Source organism: Lathyrus oleraceus, chromosome 6 (genome assembly GCF_024323335.1).
Source record: "Lathyrus oleraceus cultivar Zhongwan6 chromosome 6, CAAS_Psat_ZW6_1.0, whole genome shotgun sequence".
Taxonomy (NCBI): domain Eukaryota; kingdom Viridiplantae; phylum Streptophyta; class Magnoliopsida; order Fabales; family Fabaceae; genus Lathyrus; species Lathyrus oleraceus.
The window spans coordinates 190,190,124-190,210,503 of NC_066584.1; the positions used below are offsets into that span (position 1 = coordinate 190,190,124).

The 20,380-nt window shown below is 36.9% G+C and overlaps 1 long non-coding RNA gene across 6 annotated transcripts; it reads left to right on the top strand.

The window, feature by feature from the left end:
- The first annotated feature begins 557 nt into the window (after positions 1-557).
- On the top strand, positions 558-12,112 carry LOC127093430 (uncharacterized). 6 transcript variants are annotated; one of them, XR_007792548.1, is made up of 5 exons: positions 558-841; positions 8,693-8,785; positions 9,610-10,485; positions 10,603-11,163; positions 11,259-12,112. It is a non-coding gene; the product is annotated as an uncharacterized LOC127093430 (long non-coding RNA). The 6 variants fall into 6 exon arrangements; XR_007792549.1 differs by lacking the exon at positions 558-841 and having other exon boundaries at positions 8,385-8,785; positions 9,610-9,914; positions 9,982-10,485; XR_007792550.1 differs by lacking the exon at positions 558-841 and having other exon boundaries at positions 8,386-8,785; positions 11,259-11,480; positions 11,619-12,112.
- Positions 12,113-20,380: the final 8,268 nt, after the last annotated feature.

The window sequence follows — 20,380 nt, forward strand, 5'->3', positions numbered from 1 at the left end:
AAAAGCCTAAACTAAGGGAACATGCAAAAGTTAGACTATTTCTACATTAGGGGCAAGACAGTCAATTGACAATTATGAACATTGAATTAAAATTATGATTATGAAATCCTAATTGTAATTGATTCTAAATTCTAAGCTATTTTCTAAATTCAAGAAAATTCTAAAATATTCTAATTTCTAAAAAGATTCATCTAATTAACCCAAAATTCAATTAAATCTAAATTCTAAAATTAATCTAATTCCTAACCAAAAGTTAATGTTTCTAAGATCTATTTAATGTTAATTTCTAAACTAATATCTCTACTTAATTTCTAAGGATCCATTAAGACCTAATTAAACTAATTAGTTCTAATTAACCCTATAACTAATTAAGGATATTTCTAACAACTAAGTAACAAAACAAAAATCTGAAAAAAAATGGAATGGGCCTTGATTGAAGGAAAGGGGTGCAGGCCCACCCGCTGGGGGTGTTGATAGCACATGACTGGGCCAGAAAGCCCAATGAGACCACACTAGAGTGTGAGGCACAGGAAAATCACGTGCCAAAAATCAATGTTCAAAAACCAAAATGGCGCCAGACCTTCACGGCACTTCTGGATTCCTCCGCCGCGCCGGCGATTACCTTCGGCGGCGGCGGAGCTCTAATGCCTACCACAAACACATCATCTCATTCACCTTCTCAGTCTGGTTCCGAAACTCTCTACGAAATGGTCTAATTCCTTCTTAGCATCCTGAATCGAAGGAGGGAAACCCGAAAGCCCTAAAATTCTAACCTAAGATTGAATCGTTCTCCTGCGGAATCAAAGCCCTAGGGGTTAGGGCTTTGATTCCCCTAGCTCAGGTTTACATTCTGATATCGAATTACATGCAAATTGAGGAAGCAAAGTTCACCTTTGAAATTCTCCGGCGACGGTTGTGACGGCGACGACAAGAGGTAACCAAGTGTGTGCTCTGAAATTTCTTCCACGAACCTTTTCTTTCCTTAATCTTCTTCAAACTTCTTCTTCTTGATTTTCCTGCTATCACTTTTTGCTCTGTCGGCACGTCGTTATGCGAGAAAAAGAGTGAAGGGATGGAGGTTGAAGCTCAACTGAGTAGAGCTTCTGATGTTGAAGCTCCAACAATTACAGTGATTGAGCGTGTGGTGAGGTTTGAGAGGGTGGAGAGTGTGAGCAATTTCAGAAGAAAAAGAGTGGGAACCCCGAAATGAATTGTGGTGATCTGAATTTATAGAGCTAAGGCTTGGAATGAGGGAGCTTGGAGATTAGCTTCGGAGTTAGTTATTCAGGTTAGGAATTAGGCTAGGGTGGGATGAATAGGATTAGAGTTAGTTAGTGATAACTAACTCAGTTAGCTGTTGGTAACTCACTGAGTTGAATCTCTAACTCAGTTAGTTGGTCAAAATTCTGCCATCATTGGAAAACAAATTCCTGTTAGTTGGAGAGTGAAGCTAATCGTTGGTGAAAATGAATGTAAGTTGGATGGTTTTTTTTTGTCACAACCGGGAAACGGTTGTGTTAAAAATCTGTTATGGTTAGTTTTGGTTGATGAGATTATTAACGATTCTGTTAGAGTGAAAATAAGACAACTAATTTGGAAACTGAATGAAATGTGATTAACTGATTTTGCTGTTAAAGGTAGTTGAATCCAGCTAGTTTTATTTCTAATTTCTGTTAGTGTTAAAATGTCATCAATATGCTCTGAACTAAAGAATGCAGGTGAAGTATTTGGCTTGATTTTGTTTCACGTGTGCAGGTTCATGGTGTAGAATCCAAGGAAATCCTTTGTTAAAAGCGATTTTGAATCGGTTGCTATGAGTTTGTGTGATTTCGGTACCAAAATGGCTCCTTTGTGAAATTGGCTAGAGATTTCGGTTTGTTCTGTTAGGATTTTTGTGCAGTTCTATGGTATTGCATACGGTTGCTACCAGTCTCTGTTATGAGGTCGGAGGAGAAGTCGATCTTTCCATGTTCTGGAAATTGAAGTCATGCCGTATGCCGACTTTCTTTTGTTGAGTCTTTTTGCCGCAAGAATAAAAATCCAACCTTCAATGGTAAATAAGACACTTCCTTACTCTAACCATCATTTTTTATCACCTGAATTTCGCGTTACTTGCGAAGCGTGTTACCATTCTACAGGAAGTAATTTTACGAGACGTTTCTCAAGCAAATGGTATGACGAGAAAGAGATGATTGTGTTATTTGTCGGGGAGGTGTAACAGAGTTTTGTGAATTTCAATATGGAGCAACATTATGTTGGCTTATGAACTTTAGACAACCAACCTACATGCTGTGACTCTTTTGCAGTACAGGAAAAGGGGTACCTTTGCTTTATCACCAGTGCTATCAGGACTAGCTGGTGATTTTGAGAATTTAAAAGGAAGTTCAGTCAGCACATCTGATGGACTGAACCTGAATTGACCTCCGAGACATGCAGAATTGGTAGCTTCTCACATTCTGCTCGAACAGGTGGAAGAGCAACTTCCAGTAATATGCTTGATGAACCTCTTCAACGGCGAGGATGGACAGTCACGCTCCTGTTGCTCTCTGTGTCGCGTTTTCAATACAGGAACAGAAGCTGGCTGATTATGCATTTCATCAATCCCGTCTTTCTTCACATTAACGGTATGCTATGCTTTCGATTGTGAACTTATGACACAGGTCACGGACTGCTAGAACTTGAGTTTAGCAGACATGAATGTTATCTGAAATTAGTTGTTAGCTGAAATTTTGGTCCTGCAGGTTTGTCCGTCACCGTGGGGTTGTGTTTTGGATGGGCCTCCTGCATTGTGGCTTTCTCAGGACTCTTTAAAGGAGCAGTCAAGGTAGATCATACTGCCATTGAAGTGGCTCTGTGATTTTGCTTCATTGGTATTCACCCTGTTAAAGTGTAGAAAAAGCATTGAGTGCTTTTCCTCTCTATGCAAGCCTTTTGACAAACATGACTCAACAACTACAGCAAGAGGACCCTTCATGATTTGGCCATCAAGACAGACTGTTATTACTTGGGTTTTGGTTTGGATAGTCAGAGTTGCATTTATTGGTTGAATAACTGGGTAATGAATGGATTTGTTGGAAGGATTCGGAGGTAATGTCGTTCTGTTACGAAGATCAAATTTGTCATGGTTTCTTGGAGGGTTTTGTTATGGAGTTCAAAGCGGTCGAGAGAAGGGGCGAGAATGCCGCGGAAGAGGGACTCGTCCTGGATGATTGGTTCGGTTATTGATTCCACCGGATTTCTCGGTTCAGTTTTATATGTTGTGGAGTGCAAAAAGCATCTTTAAGAACCACTTCTGATTGAAGGTTCGGTTGTGAACTCTTATGCTTTGCCGTATATTTCATCATATATTGGTTTCATTATTTTAATCAGCAGTGCCTTTTCGTCTCCCCGTGTGCAGGCTTCATAGGTTCACCCGTCGATGGGCTAACACCTTCGGTTATCATCTCACATACGAATGCACTTTTGCACAAAACATCGGCGGTTTGATATGCTTGTGAGCTGGGTACGGTCCTCGTCAGCAGCGGCAGATGTAGCCCGGGTTATCTTGTGACAGGTTTTTTTTTGTCGGCTGTTGCAGTATTGACAGAGTGTATGGTTTTTGTTGCCATTGAAGCTGCAGGTTGGTTGTGGCTATAGTTGCGGTTTATGGCCGTGTGCGTTTGGCTTTGCTGCTTATGGCGGTGCTTTAACAACATATATTGAACAAAGCCTGTTATAGCAGTACTTAACACCAAGTTTTCTTGTCTCAAATGCCCAGCCAACAAAAACCAAATATTGAGCAGAGTCACTTGATGGAGCCCATACACCTTGTCCAACACTCAAAGATTTATCAATTCCTTTGACGGCCTGTACCTCTCCGCTAGCAATGTTGATAACAAAAAGTGCAGGCTGCCTCTTTCCCGCATATGTTTCTCCCCAATCCTCTTCCAAGTCTCCTTGACCTTTGCAGCTACTAGAATCCTTGTCATCATAACCACTTCTCTTGTAGCCCAGATCATTGAATGTAGGCTTTTGGTACATTGCTTTGCATTGCATTTGGAGCTGCAGCATGGCGTACGGGCATTTTAGTTTCCCTGCGGTTTCCCTCTTTTTTGTCTTACTCGAAATATTCCTTGGACCTTGGGTGTTAGATATGTAATTGGATTAATGGTTATGTATAATGGTTTGTATTAGTTTATTGGATTAATTGTATTATGGATAATTGGAGTGGCAACTTGGTTATGAATTAGAAGTGGATTTTGATGGATTTTACTTTGGAAAATGGATTTAGTATGGAATTGGATTGGTTAATCGGATTTATAAATGGATAATGGATATGAAAATGGATTAGAGAATTGGTTAATGGAAAATTAAATGATGAATGGATTCAACAAAAAATGAAATGAATGGGCTTAAGAACTTAGACATGTTAACGGATTATCATTAAAATCCAACCAAAAAGAAATTCTAATGATGGAAGCAGAATGTGCATGTTGAAGTCAATTTGAAATAATGACGAAATGATCGTTGGTATCTGTGCTAGATGATATGGTCAAGTATGATAAGTTGACTTTGGTCAACTGGTCGACCAAAAAGTCAACAGTTAACCAGAAGTCGACTGATGCAAAAAGATGATGAAATGGTCTTCTTTGATTAAAATGCCCGTTCAAAAATGGAACCGTGAACCAATTGGGGCCAATGTGATGAAATAATAAGGATCAATGGAATCAAGGGACCGAATGGGATCAATGACAATGTGCAATGAAGTGTGGATGCAGGCCTGTTCGGAACCAATCAAACTAAGTCATGGTGCTAGGGTTTAATAGAAAAATTCAAATCCAAGTAACTAATCAAAGGCCTCAAATCAAGAAGCAATCGGAAGAAGCGATGCGCCATTGTCGAGAACCACAACGAGGGTTTCCAACCCTCCTCAAAGCAAGTCGTATTACTCACCAACTTCCAGGTCAACGATTAGGGCTTAAACCGAAACTTAAAGCTTTACAACCAGAATCTCAAACCATGGGCCCACGATCAGGGTTTAGAAGCCAAGTCAGATGCACAGAAGGTTAGGCACGTGATCCTATAGGAAGAACATCATGTAATACCCTAATCTTCGATCCAACTCCAATTTTATCAACCACGAACCCCGAATCTATGATACTTGTTAGCACATGTTAAGAATGAATGAATGATGCACATGAATGAAATATGAATGGGTATAGATGGATCTCAGGTTATAGGTTAGGTAAAAAAACAAAAATGGAGGGTAAATTTTGGGGTATTACAGATGCCCCTATTTAATCTTCTTATACCTGAAGGTATGAATAACAATGACTTTCAAACCTACATGGTAAGAGAGGATTAAATACTAGAATAACCAAGAAATTTGACCGCGAGGAACGAATGAAATGAGTGAGATGTAAGGTAAGGGTATTTATGGAAAGTTCTTCAATGAATAGCGTATAGACTCTCGTATATGGTTATCTGTAAGGGATCAGCTGAAATGTCTGTGGGGAAAATGAGTCAGTTGTACAAAGGGATATTTGTAAAGGATATGCATGAGGTATGCAATATGCTATGTATGCAATGTATGATCGATCTCTTTTTCTCGTCTTTCTCTATATTTTTTCATTTTTTTTCATTTTTTTCCTGTTTTTTTTTTCATTCTTTCCTCCACCAACAAGTTCTGGTATATAGCCAAAGATTGCAACATCCACGCAGGATTCCACGAAGGTAAAAGGATTAAGTGTTTGCAGACGCAAGTACCAGAACGAAAGGAGTATTAACAAGATCTTCTGCCATAGGCAGAGAGACGTCTTGCAAAAAAGGACGGACAACCCAACTGAGAAATAACCTCTTCGTGCAATAGGTAGCAACGACTCCTTAGCAAGAGGGACGAAAATTTCTAAAGACTTCTCAACGGAAAAACGACCTCTAGGCCGCAACGACTTCTAATCAAGAGGGATAGCGATTTTCAAAGACTTCTCAACGGAGAAACGACTTCTAGGTAGCAACGACTCCTAAAGAGGGAAAGGAATTTCCAAAGACTTCTCAACGGAGAAACGACCTCTAGGTAGCAACGACTCCTAATCAAGAGGGATATCAATTTTCAAAGACTTCTCAACGGAGAAACGACCTCTAGGTAGCAACGGCTCCTAATCAAACGGGATAAAAATTTCAAAAGACTTCTCAACGGAGAAACGACCTCTAGGTAGCAACGGCTCCTAATCAAGAGGGATAGAAATTTCCAAAGACTTCTCAATGGAGAAACGACCTCTAGGTAGCAATGGCTCCTAATCAAGAGGGATAGAAATTTTCAAAGACTTCTCAACGGAGAACTCGACCTCTAGGTAGCAACGGCTCCTAAAGAGGGAAAGGAATTTCCAAAGACTTCTCAACGGAGAAACGACCTCTAGGTAGCAACGGCTCCTAAAGAGGGAAAGGACTTTCCAAAGACTTCTCAACGGAGAACTCGACCTCTAGGTAGCGATGGCTCCTAGAGAGGGAAAGGAATTTCCAAAGACTTCTCAACGGAGAACTCGACCTCTAGGTAGCGACGACTCCTAAAGAGGGAAAGGAATTTCCAAAGACTTCTCAACGGAGAACTCTTAGACACACGGTCTACTGGGGATCTCACACAAAAGGTAGTGAGAACTCCTTAACGAAAGGTTAAGAAGAAATAGGGGATTTCTCATACAAAAGGTTAAGAAGAAATAGGGGATTTCTCATACAAACGGAAGTAACACGTCCTTTCTGAAAAAGTATTAAACAGAAAATGAAGCCCAAAGGCAAAACTGAGTTTGATGAGGTGAGTTTGATTTTATTCTGAAATGAGAGTCATGATTCGAATCGTACTAAAGTCTATGAATAGAGGTGAATACAGTGAGCAACTAGGTCATTCGTTCTGCACCCAAAGATATTCAGAATGGGGGTAGGAATTCTCCAGTCCCATCCCTTCTCCATTACTTAAGGCTCGTATCGTACAATCCTAATCGTAAGGTTAATTGTTTTGGAGTTTATTTACAAAAAGGTTTTTGTTTTACTGGGAGAATAAAGGATAGAAGGTGAAACCCTGAAAGGAGGAAGTCTGATCTTCAGTTCTGATCTTCAATCTGTGCTTCACGACTGTAGAAAGACTTATCAATTATTCGATTTAAATTGCACTAAAGTCTATGAATAGAGGCGAATACAATGAGCAAACAGATCATTCGTCCTGTACTGAAAGATATTCAGAATGGGGGTAGGAATACTCCAGTCCCACTCCTTCTCTACTACTTAAGGCTCATGACGTGCAATTCGCATCATAATTGATGAGTGTTGAACTTGAATCTCCTTGCAGCTTCTTATGATGAATGGTTGTCCTTGAATGATGAAGAGGCTTATTAATCGATTTGAATCGAGTTGTGCTAAAGCCTATGAATAGAGGTGAATACGATGAGCAAACAGGTCATTCGTCCTGCACCCAAAGATATTCAGAATGAGGGTAGGAATTCTCCAGTCCCACTCCTTCTCTATTACTTAAGACTCATGGCACACAACTTGGCTCATGATTAACAAGTGTTGATTTTGACCTTTGTAGTGCTTGAATAATAGTCCTGTCTCGTACTGATTGTCATCGCTTGAACTCTCGATCTTGATCTTCGAATCTTGATTGAACTTGGAGATCCTGTATTCAGCATCTTGATCACAAGAACTTGCTTTATCAAGTGATCAAGGGTCTCTTAATCACTTGACTAAGCTTGGGGATTTAAACACAGTCAAAGGATTTAGTTAATCAAAGCGTACTTTGATCAACTTAATCGATGGGAAAAAATTAGTTGAAAGTGAATACAACTACCTAAAGGGTTAATGTTTATTTGGGAATTATTTTCTCAAAGCCTAGACTAAGGGAACATGCAAAAGTTGGACTATTTCTACACTAGGGACAAAACAGTCAATTGACAATTATGAACATTGAATTAAAATTATGATTATGAAATCCTAATTGAAATTGATTCTAAATTCTAAGCTATTTTCTAAATTCAAGAAAATTCTAAAATATTATAATTTCTAAAAAGATTCATCTAATTAACCCAAAATTCAATTAAATCTAAATTCGAAAATTAATCTAATTCCTAACCAAAAGTTAATGTTTCTAAGGTCTATTTAATGCTAATTTCTAAACTAATATTTCTACTTAATTTCTAAGGATCCATTAAGACCTAATTAAACTAATTAGTTCTAATTAACCCTATAACTAATTAAGGATATTTCTAACAACTAAGTAATAAAACAAAAATCTGAAAAAAATTGGAATGGGCCTTAGTTGAAGGAAAGGGGTGCAGGCCCACCCGCTGGGGGTGTTGATAGCACATGACTGGGCCAGAAAGCCCAATGAGACCACTCTAGAGTGTGAGGCACAGGAAAAGCACGTGCTAAAAATCAATGTTCAAAAACCAAAATGGCGCCAGACCTTCACGGCACTTCTGGATTCCTCCGCCGCGCCGGCGATTACCTTCGGCGACGGCGGAGCTCTAATGCCTACCAGAAACACATCATCTCATTCACCTTCTCAGTCTGGTTCCGAAACTCTCTACGAAATGGTCTAATTCCTTCTTAGCATCCTGAATCGAAGGAGGGAAACCCGAAAGCACTAAAATTCTAACCTAAGATTGAATCGTTCTCCTGCGGAATCAAAGCCCTAGGGGTTAGGGCTTTGATTCCTGTAGCTCAGGTTTACATTCTGATATCAAATTACATGCAAATTGAGGAAGCAAAGTTCACCTTTGAAATTCTCCGGCGACGGTTGCGACGGCGACTACAAGAGGTAACCAAGTGTGTGCTCTGAAATTTCTTCCACGAACCTTTTCTTTCCTTAATCTTCTTCCAACTTCTTCTTCTTCTTGATTTTCCTGCTATCACTTTTTGCTCTGTCGGCACGTCGTTATGCGAGAAAAAGAGTGAAGGGATGGAGGTTGAAGCTCAACTGAGTAGAGCTTCTGATGTTGAAGCTCCAACAGTTGCAGTGATTGAGCGTGTGGTGAGGTTTGAGAGGGTGGAGAGTGTGAGCAATTTCAGAAGAAAAAGAGTGGGAACCCCGAAATGAATTATGGTGATCTGAATTTATAGAGCTAAGGTTTGGAATGAGGGAGCTTGGAGATTAGCTTCGGAGTTAGTTATTCTGGTTAGGAATTAGGCTAGGGTGGGATGAATAGGATTAGAGTTAGTTATTGATAACTAACTCAGTTAGCTGTTGGTAACTCACTGAGTTGAATCTCTAACTCAGTTAGTTGGTCAAAATTCTGCCATCATTGGAAAACAAATTCCTGTTAGTTGGAGAGTGAAGTTAATCGTTGGTGAAAATGAATGTAAGTTGGATGGTTTTTTTTTGTCACAACAGGGAAACGGTTGTGTTAAAAATATGTTATGGTTAGTTTTGGTTGATGAGATTAGTTACGATTCTGTTAGAGTGAAAATAAGACAACTAATTTGGAAACTGAATGAAATGTGATTAACTGATTTTGCTGTTAAAGGTAGTTGAATCCAGCTAGTTTTATTTCTAATTTCTGTTAGTGTTAAAATGTCATCAATATGCTCTGAACTATAGAATGCAAGTGAGGTATTTGGCTTGATTTTGTTTCACGTGTGCAGGTTAATGGTTCATGGTGTAGAATCCAAGGAAATCCTTTGTTGAAAGCGATTCTGAATCGGTTGCTATGAGTTTGTGTGATTTCGCTACCAAAATGGCTCCTTTGTGAAATTGGCTAGAGATTTCGGTTTATTCTGTTAGGATTTTTGTGCAGTTCTATGGTATTGCATATGGTTGCTACCAATCTCTGTTATGACGTCGGAGGAGAAGTCGATCTTTCCACGTTCTGGAAATTGAAGTCATGCCGTATGCCGACTTTCTTTTGTTGAGTCTTTTTGCCGCAAGAATAAAAATCCAACCTTCAATGGTAAATAAGACACTTCCTTACTCTAACCATCATTTTTTATCACCTGAATTTCGCGTTACTTGTGAAGCGTGTTACCATTCTACAGGAAGTAATTTTACGAGACGTTTCTCAAGCAAATGGTATGACGAGAAAGAGATGTTTGTGTTATTTGTCGGGGAGGTGTAACAGAGTTTTGTGAATTTCAATATGGAGCAACATTAAGCTGGCTTATGAACTTTAGACAACCAACCTACATGCTGTGACTCTTTTGCAGTACAGGAAAAGGGGTACCTTTGCTTTATCACCAGTGCTATCAGGACTAGCTGGTGATTTTGAGAATTTAAAAGGAAGTTCAGCCAGCACATCTGATGGACTGAACCTGAATTGACCTCCGAGACAGGCAGAATTGGTAGCTTCTCACATTCTGCTCGAACAGGTGGAAGAGCAACTTCCAGTAATATGCTTGATGAACCTCTTCAACGGCGAGGATGGACAGTCACGCTCCCGTTGCTCTCTGTGTCGCGTTTTCAATACAGGAACAGAAGCTGGCTGGTTATGCATTTCATCAATCCCGTCTTGCTTCACATTAACGGTATGCTATGCTTTCGATTGTGAACTTATGACACAGGTCACGGACTGCTAGAACTTGAGTTTAGCAGACATGAATGTTATCTGAAATTAGTTGTTAGCTGGAATTTTGGTCCTGCAGGTTTGTCTGTCGCCGTGGGGTTGTGTTTTGGATGGGCCTCATGCATTGTGGCTTTCTCAGGACTCTTTAAAGGAGCAGTCAAGGTAGATCATACTGCCATTGAAGTGGCTCTGTGATTTTGCTTCATTGGTATTCACCCTGTTAAAGTGTAGAAAAAGCATTGAGTGCTTTTCCTCTCTATGCAAGCCTTTTAACAAACATGACTCAACAACTACAGCAAGAGGACCCTTCATGATTTGGCCATCAAGACAGACTGTTATTACTTGGGTTTTGGTTTGGATAGTCAGAGTTGCATTTGTTGGTTGAATAACTGGGTAATGAATGGATTTGTTGGAAGGATTCGGAGGTAATGTCGTTCTGTTACGAAGATCAAATTTGTCATGGTTTCTTGGAGGGTTTTGTTATGGAGTTCAAAGCGGTCGAGAGAAGGTGCGAGAATGCCGCGGAAGAGGGGCTCGTCCTGGATGATTGGTTCGGTGATTGATTCCACCGGATTTCTCGGTTCAGTTTTATATGTTGTGGAGTGCAAAAAGCATCTTTAAGAACCACTTCTGATTGAAGGTTCGGTTGTGAACTCTTATGCTTTGCCGTATATTTCATCATATATTGGTTTCATTATCTTAACCAGTAGTTCCTTTTCGTCTCCCCGTGTGCAGGCTTCATAGGTTCACCCGTCGATGGGCTAACACCTTCGGTTATCATCTCACATACGAATGCACTTTTGCACAAAACATCGGCGGTTTGATATGCTTGTGAGCTGGGTACGGTCCTCGTCAGCAGCGGCAGATGTAGCCCGGGTTATCTTGTGACAGGTTTTTTTTTGTCGGCTGTTGCAGTATTGACAGAGTGTATGGTTTTTGTTGCCATTGAAGCTGCAGGTTGGTTGTGGCTATAGTTGCGGTTTATGACCGTGTGCGTTTGGCTTTGCTGCTTATGGCGGTGCTTTAACAACATATATTGAACAAAGCCTGTTATAGCAGTACTTAACACCAAGTTTTCTTGTCTCAAATGCCCAGCCAACAAAAACCAAATATTGAGCAGAGTCACTTGATGGAGCCCATACACCTTGTCCAACACTCAAAGATTTATCAATTCCTTTGACGGCCTGTACCTCTCCGCTAGCAATGTTGATAACAAAAAGTGCAGGCTGCCTCTTTCCCGCATATGTTTCTCCCCAATCCTCTTCCAAGTCTCCTTGACCTTTGCAGCTACTAGAATCCTTGTCATCTTAACCACTTCTCTTGTAGCCCAGATCATTGAATGTAGGCTTTTGGTACATTGCTTTGCATTGCATTTGGAGCTGCAGCATGGCGTACGGGCATTTTAGTTTCCCCGCGGTTTCCCTCTTTTTTATCTTACTTGAAATATTCCTTGGACCTTGGGTGTTAGATATGTAATTGGATTAATGGTTATGTATAATGGTTTGTATTAGTTTATTGGATTAATTGTATTATGGATAATTGGAGTGGCAACTTGGTTATGAATTAGAAGTGGATTTTGATGGATTTTACTTTGGAAAATGGATTTAGTATGGAATTGGATTGGTTAATCGGATTTATAAATGGATAATGGATATGAAAATGGATTAGAGAATTGGTTAATGGAAAATTAAATGATGAATGGATTCAACAAAAAATGAAATGAATGGGCTTAAGAACTTAGACATGTTAACGGATTATCATTAAAATCCAACCAAAAAGAAATTCTAATGATGGAAGCAGAATGTGCATGTTGAAGTCAATTTGAAATAATGACGAAATGATCGTTGGTATCTGTGCTAGATGATATGGTCAAGTATGATAAGTTGACTTTGGTCAACTGGTCGACCAAAAAGTCAACAGTTAACCAGAAGTCAACTTATGCAAAAAGATGATGAAATGGACTTCTTTGATTAAAATGCCCGTTCAAAAATGGAACCGTGAACCAATTGGGGCCAATGTGTTGAAATAATAAGGATCAATGGAATCAAGGGACCGAATGGGATCAATGACAATGTGCAATGAAGTGTGGATGCAGGCCTGTTCGGAACCAATCAAACTAAGCCATGGTGCTAGGGTTTAATAGCAAAATTCAAATCCAAGTAACCAATCAAAGGCCTCAAATCAAGAAGCAACCGGAAGAAGCGATGCGCCATTGTCGAGAACCACAACGAGGGTTTCCAACCCTCCTCAAAGCAAGTCGTATTTCTCACCAACTTCCAGGTCAATGATTAGGGTTTAAACCGAAACTTAAAGCTTTACAAGCAGAATCTCAAACCATGGGCCCACGATCAGGGTTTAGAAGCCAAGTCAGATACACAGAAGGTTAGGCACGTGATCCTATAGGAAGAACATCATGTAATACCCTAATCTTCGATCCAAATCCGATTTTATCAACCACGAACCCCGAATCTATGATACTGGTTAGCACATGTTAAGAATGAATGAATGGTGCACATGAATGAAATATGAATGGGTATATATGGATCTCAGGTTATAGGTTAGGTAAAAAAACAAAAATGGAGGGCAAACTTTGGGGTACGACACTTATCACTTCTAAAGACTTGGATATTTGTTTGAAAATGGTTTTGCACCATTGAAAAAAATTCTTTACAGCCTGACAAACATCTGATTTCTCCTTTAACAAGTACACCCAACATACTCTTGTATGGTTATCTATAAATGTGATAAACCATTTTTTGAGAGAGTGTACTTGTACGGTTAGGGCCCTAAACATCAATGTGAATAACGGAAAAATGTTTTGATGGTTTATAAGGCTGTATTGAAAACTAGGAACGATGATGCTTTGCAAACTACATGCTTCACATTTAAACGAAGAAAAGTTTTTATTGTGAAATAATTTAGGAAACAATTGTTTTAAGTAACGAAAACTAGGATGACCAAATCTTAAATGCCATACCATAATATTGTCATCTTTATTATTCAAAACAGAAAAAGACTCAAAGCAGGAACTTATTATTTTTGAAGGTAGTTGTGATGTTGATCCAATGTCAAGGTAGTAGAGTCCTTCACTCTACTTAGCACTGCAAATCATCTTCCCCGAGTTCAAATCCTGAAAGACACAGTGAGATCGGAAAAAATAGTTTGACAATTTATATCTTGGGCTAATTTACTGACAGAAATTAAATTACAAGATAAATTTGGAACATGAAGGACATTTTTAAGAGTTAACATTGGAGACAACACAACCGACCCTTTACATACAATGACTAAAAAAGAGCCATCCGCGATTTTTATTTTTTGATTACCTGCACGTGGAATATATGAAGAGAACAAAGTAGATTCACTTGTCATGTGATCGGAGGCACCTGAATCTACTATCCAAGTATGATTGGGTCTGACACTAAGAAATGCATAATTACTTTTTGTTACTATAGAGCAAGAAGGGGTTGGAGACTCGAGGACTTTGTACAGTTTGTCTAGTTGCTCCGTAATGAGTGGAATCTGAGACGGAGAAGGTTGCTACCCTTGATCAGAATTACTAGCCTAAAATGAACGACCACTTTTCTTCTTCAAGTTAGGAGGTTTGCCTTTAAGATTCCAACAAGTTTCACGTGTATGCCATTCACGTTTGCAGTGATCACACCAAAGAACTTTGTTTGATCTTCTTCCCTCGCCAAGTTTCCTAGTTCGTACGCTGTTTCCGCAACCACTGCCGTTTCTGTGGCTAATGCTTGACTCAGGTTGCGGTTGTTCACCATGGTTGGATCCAGTGTAGGCCTGTGATGGTGGAGGCCGCCTGTTGTTTTTATTCGCCATAGAAGGCTAAGCGGGTATGTGAATCGGATCGGGTAAGAAAGTGGGTCGAACAAAAATATGTTGAGCAAAGCTTTATGGTAATCCCTAACCCAACAAAAATAGGTTGAAGAAAGTTTTACGGTAACCCCTAACCCAGTGCTGTTAACTCAATAACAATAGGTTGAGGAAAGCTTTACGGTAACCCCAAACCCAGTGCTCTTGATACCATATTGGAAAATGTAGGTAAAAGTTGTTCTATTTTATTCGTCAACCTTAGACTGGTTTATATAGTGAGAATAAAATTATCACAATTGATTTTCTCCTTAATGGAGAATAATGAAAAATAAAGGTAGTATTAAAGACAATAATAAAACCGAAAATAATATATTTTCCAACAAAAATATAGGACAAATTCAGCAGTATTAGTGACATTAAGGTGCAAGATTGATAGACAAGTATACAATGTAGAAAGAGAGTGGCATGTCTTAAAAAGTAAAATATTATTGGTTCCATGCCATATATTGTTCGTTATGGAACTCTTAACAAGGAAAACATTGCAAAACTTGAAAGAACTTAACGAGTGGTACGTCTGTATTATGCATAATAAAATATATCCTAAAACGCACTTAAAGGCACATGCAAGTGGTGTCCTATACACATTATAGGCATGATTGTCTCTAGATTAGCATAAAAATTAGAACCACCAGGATAACAAATTTCTTTTGTATCTGCACAACTTATATGAACAATACCAAATTCTTTAAAGGGATCAAGTTCGGCAATAGATAAGAGAACTTGGGAGACTGAAGGTATGTTCTTAATGTGGTGTCTGTTCGTTATATAAAGGGCGTATATCTAACATATAAATTTAAAAGATATTGAAAATAAAGTTGGATTAAACACTCAACAAGAACAATTATCTATAGTTATAGTTTTATCCTGCATTTCACTCTATGGCGTTTTAGATTATATTTGATTTTATTGTGTCAAATAGCGCCAAAGAATCACTTGAAAGATTAAACCAGAAAAATAGAATCTAAATGGAGCACAATCTATCAAACACGAACCTGGTTTTAAATTGCGGTTGTGGGTGTTGTGATTGCGGTCATTGCACTTGTTGCGATGCGCATTGCGGCCGTTGCGGTGTGAATATTTTTAGGTAGATATTTGAAATATAATTTTGAAAAACAATTTAATGTTAAGTTTTTTAATTACATATGAAGTAAACTGAGTTTTAGGATTCTAATATTTTGTTTTTTTGACTAAAATACTTGAAGAATCATGTTTGAAGCGATTTGATATGGTTTATAATATAGCTGAAGGTGTAATTTTAAAATCACACCGCAATTGCGGTTTGATGCGGTTGCGGAGGCAACCGCATCCACAATATTGCGGGTGCAATTGCGGTTGCAGACCGCAATTTAAAACCATTCCTGAACCAAACTAGCACACTTGCCTCTATACTAAAAAAAACCTATGCATATTGAGCTATAGTTGAAATTTGCAAGGCCAATAAGTATGCATATTGAGCTATAGTTGAAATTTGCAAGGCCAATAAGTATATAAACATGACAATGAAAAGATAATAAATGAAGATACATAAAATAAAGAAATTAGGAAAAGCATAGAATCTAACATTGAAAATTTTAAAATACAAAAAATAAACATGGACTAAACCCTCAACAAGAACATATTAATGACTATAATTTTTGTCTTAGATTATATTTGATCCTACGGATTTAAGATTATATTCTATTTGATTTTATTGTAGTACGAGACATTGTCAAATAGCACTAAAGACAAACTTGAAAGCACAATATTTATTTGGTGCATAATATATCGAACATGAACCAAACTAGTACACTTGTCTCTATACTAAAAAAAACCAAACATATTGAACTATAGTTGAAACTTACAAGGACAAAAGTATATAAACAATGGAAAGACAATAATTGAAGATAAAAAAAAGAAATTAGGGCAGGCGTAGAATCTAACATTTAAATTTAAAAGGTACATAAAATAAGTTGGATTAAACACTCAACAAGAACATGTAATGACTATAATTATAATTTTAGCCAATATAAGATTCTATGGCATTAAGATTAGATTGTTTTTTATTCTATTGTGGTACACGGTGCAGTCAAACAATGCCAAAGAATCATTTGAAAGCAGTGTAATAGGCGATCTAAAACCAGGTGATCTAACAAGAAAAATAAAATGTCTTTGTAGCATAATTCATGGAACATGAACCAAACTAGCACACTTCCTTATATAGTAAGAAACCTTCAAATATATATGGAACAATTGCCAAACTAGCAGTGAAAAGACAATAATTGAAGCCTAAAAACAAGGTTAGCATTTTTTCTACCTCAATGCCTCAAATCATTTCCCCTTCCTGCATGATTATTCAGTAGCCTGCACCACTGGCCCAATAATTTCAATAGAGTTAGTTGGTATGTCAAAGAGATGGAAGAAATGGAATAATGTGATAATATATTCTTTTACAAAAACCTAAACAACATTAATAACCATCACAAATAGATATGCATCCAAGAAAAAAAACAATAAAATCAAATTTGAATGAATAATTATAAATGACAATGAGAAGAAAACATACTCATGTTGAACTTGAGACAGTGTTCATGCATGCACTAAGGATGGTGATAGTTTTGTATGTGGCGGTTTGAGAAGACTTTGATGCGTTAGGGTTTCTGGTTTGGGGCTTACGAAATGTGTTTATAACTGGATTGGTTCAGTTAGTTAAGAGAGGAATTGATTAATTAGGGATGAAAATAAATAAAATATTTGAAGAAGAATAAGAGAAGAGAAGTGAACTTACTATCTTCAAGCATTTCTTGAGATTATTGACAGACTCCATTGCTTCAAATCCGTGAGAAAAGGGGAAAAGAAGGGAAGTGAGGTCCAACACGGAGGTGATTCAGAAGCTCGTGCGAGGTCTAAAGAAGCCCGTGCGAGGTCTACAGAGAAAGGTCTTGTTGTTAATCTTTTTTTGATTTTTGACTCATATAATAGGCACTACTTCATGTAAAACTGGCTCTCATAGATTGTGTGGTGACTTCCCAAAAAGTAATAAGCATTATCAACACTATATATTGTTTCAGGAAGACACTTGAGTATTTTCAGTTCACAAAGATTATTACGATAGAACCTACAAAAATGCATACACTATATAGCACAGGGTCACTTAGGGTGCGGATTTCAAGGAGATCAATGTCACATTTTGGCTTTCCATTCAAGATGGGATATGGTCAACAAAAATGGCCGAATATCACAAAATCCCTCACACTACCAAACAGAGACAATGGCTTGGGGGACACTTGTTTTGGGACGGTCACAAAGGCCAACGACCACGGCCCAGATAAGGTAATAATGCTCCAATTTGCTCGCAACTCAAGAGTTGGGAAAGAGCATGTGAGGTATAGGTCCAAGATTCATCTAACAGCTACCCACATCCTACGTTGAAAAAATAGTGGTTTATTACAATCGCTACACTAAATAAAAAGAAAGTGTGTCATTCTCTAGGTACACAAAATCAAATTCAAATTTTAGTCACTAAACTTATTCAGATATTAACTTAAGGGTGTGTTTGGTTCGGTATAGATGGAGGAGAGGGGAGGGGAAGGGAGGAGAAATTTCTATCCAAATATGTTTGGTTCAAATTTTAGGAGGTGAAGGGAGAAGAAAGTTTTGTTAGATGATTCATTATAATTTAAAAGTTGTTATCAGTCTATAGTTTAATTTTTGTCGGAGACTTATAATCCAAATCAAGCGTACTCTATTTTTTAACGTTATGTGATAAATTATAATTTTTTTAGTCACTCAATATTAAAGAATTTACTACCAAAAAAATATGTATGCATATTTTACATTTGAATATCATATCATTTATATAAGATCATAAAGATAAAAGTATAAATTATTAATAAAACTTCTTTCCTTTCTTCCTGAACTAAACATATTTTTAATGAAAATATCTCTCTTCCTCTCCCCTTGCCTCTTTTGAACCAAATGCTTATCTGATTTGTTGTGAAAATGATGTCGGAATTAAAAAGTATAATTGGTTTCTTTGATCAGTAAAAAATTTACAAGTGTAGAAAAGAAGAAAACAATACAAACACAATGAAATTAGTCATAAACTGTTATTCTTTACTTTCTCTTTGAAACAAGATTACAAATGTTACAGAATAGCAACTAACATTTCTCATCCTAATTGACATTTGCCTTATACAATGATGAGAGACTAGTATGCTATTTATAAGAAAACTAACATCTAAACTAATGGGCTTTTACACACATGCACATTACACAAGCTAACTTAGATAACAATCTAACTTAAACAACTAAGCATAATAAGCAGGCCCAATTCGACATGCTTACAATGCTAGCATACTTCAACTATAGCATATGAACAGACTTCGACAACATGCTAAGGTCATATCGAATTGGCGAACCAAGAAGCTACTATTCGACCATACTAGAGTTAGATCCAACATCTCACATGATTAAAAAATATCCTTCATCTCTCCTCCCCTTCCCTTCCCTCCATTAAAATCTCCCCCTCTCATCCCTCTCATTTGAACTAAATAGATCATAAGCATTGGAGTAATAACCTCACATATCAACTCTTCTCCCTCAACGCATCAGAAGCTCAAGTCTACCGTTGCACCTCACAACCTCCAGTCTCTGATCAACTGTGATTCCATAACGGAACAAGTAAAATAAATACACACTATTGAAGATTAAAATATAGTCAAAATTGTATAATTTTAAAAAAAGTTATATCTTAATTTTTTTAAAGTTATTCAAAATAACTTTAAGTGATTTTTTTAAAATCTTAATACTCACTCAGATGCATTTGGGTGGATTTTCACATCAAGTCTTGTGAGATACTTCTATCTTGTAAACACTTGCTTGGATTTTAATTTATTTGAGACATGAGTTTAATTTCTCTAATTGCCATCATCAGAGAAACCAATTTATCAAGATTAATTATTTTGGTTGCATCTTTAACCCCTTTATACTTTACTTTAGTTGTTGTTATTAAAGAATAATTATCATCATAAAAATAATGTTTGTCTATAATGGAATTTTCTTAATTAGTAATCTGCAAAACATGTGATTTCTTAGATGGATTGGAGGATTGATTAATAGATTAAATTTAAAAAATAATTTCAATTCATTTCATATATAAATTGTATATTCATGCATTGGAAAGATATAATAAAATAAAAAAGAATTTTAAAATTATAATATTAATTATATTATTGAAAAGTGTTTTTTATTTGTTTGTTTTTTATAATTAATTTTTTAATATAAAAATGTCATCTATATATTAAATGTTTCACTTTTATAATTTTATAAATAATTTTTAATTATTTTAATATTAAAGTAATTTATTAGAATTAAAATAAACTTTAAAAGTAATACATTGAATTTTTTAAAATACATTGGCTAGATTGAATTCATCTATAATATTACAAGATTGAATTCATCGATAATTATATACGGATGGATTGGAAAACAATTTTTTCCATTAGATTAATGAAAAAATAGATTAATAGATCAAATTGAAATTCTAGTTTTATGCTTTCACGAAGTTCAATCTCAAAAAAGGTGCCTTGTGGTTTGGATTCAGTTTTAAAATCTTAAGTAAACCTTAAAAGAATATCTTAAAAATTATATAAAAAACTGACGGTAATATAAAAGAAACGTATGTATCACTTGCATATGAAAATATAACTTGATAGGTAGATATTAAAATATAAAATGCTTCAACTCCTTCTCATGTTAAAAATGACACTTTAGTTAGGCAATATCAAATAAAGTTGGTATTTTCGAGTTTAGTTTGATTATTTTTTGCATTAAGAATTTATTACTTTGTAACTCCAACTTCGACATGAAATTTGTTAAGCGTCAAGTAAATTCGATTGCGCATGTATTAGCAAAAGCGATCAATTCTTAGACTAGACGTTGTGTTTTTGATTTGATTCCTTTTTTTTTTTACTGAAGAACACTTGATT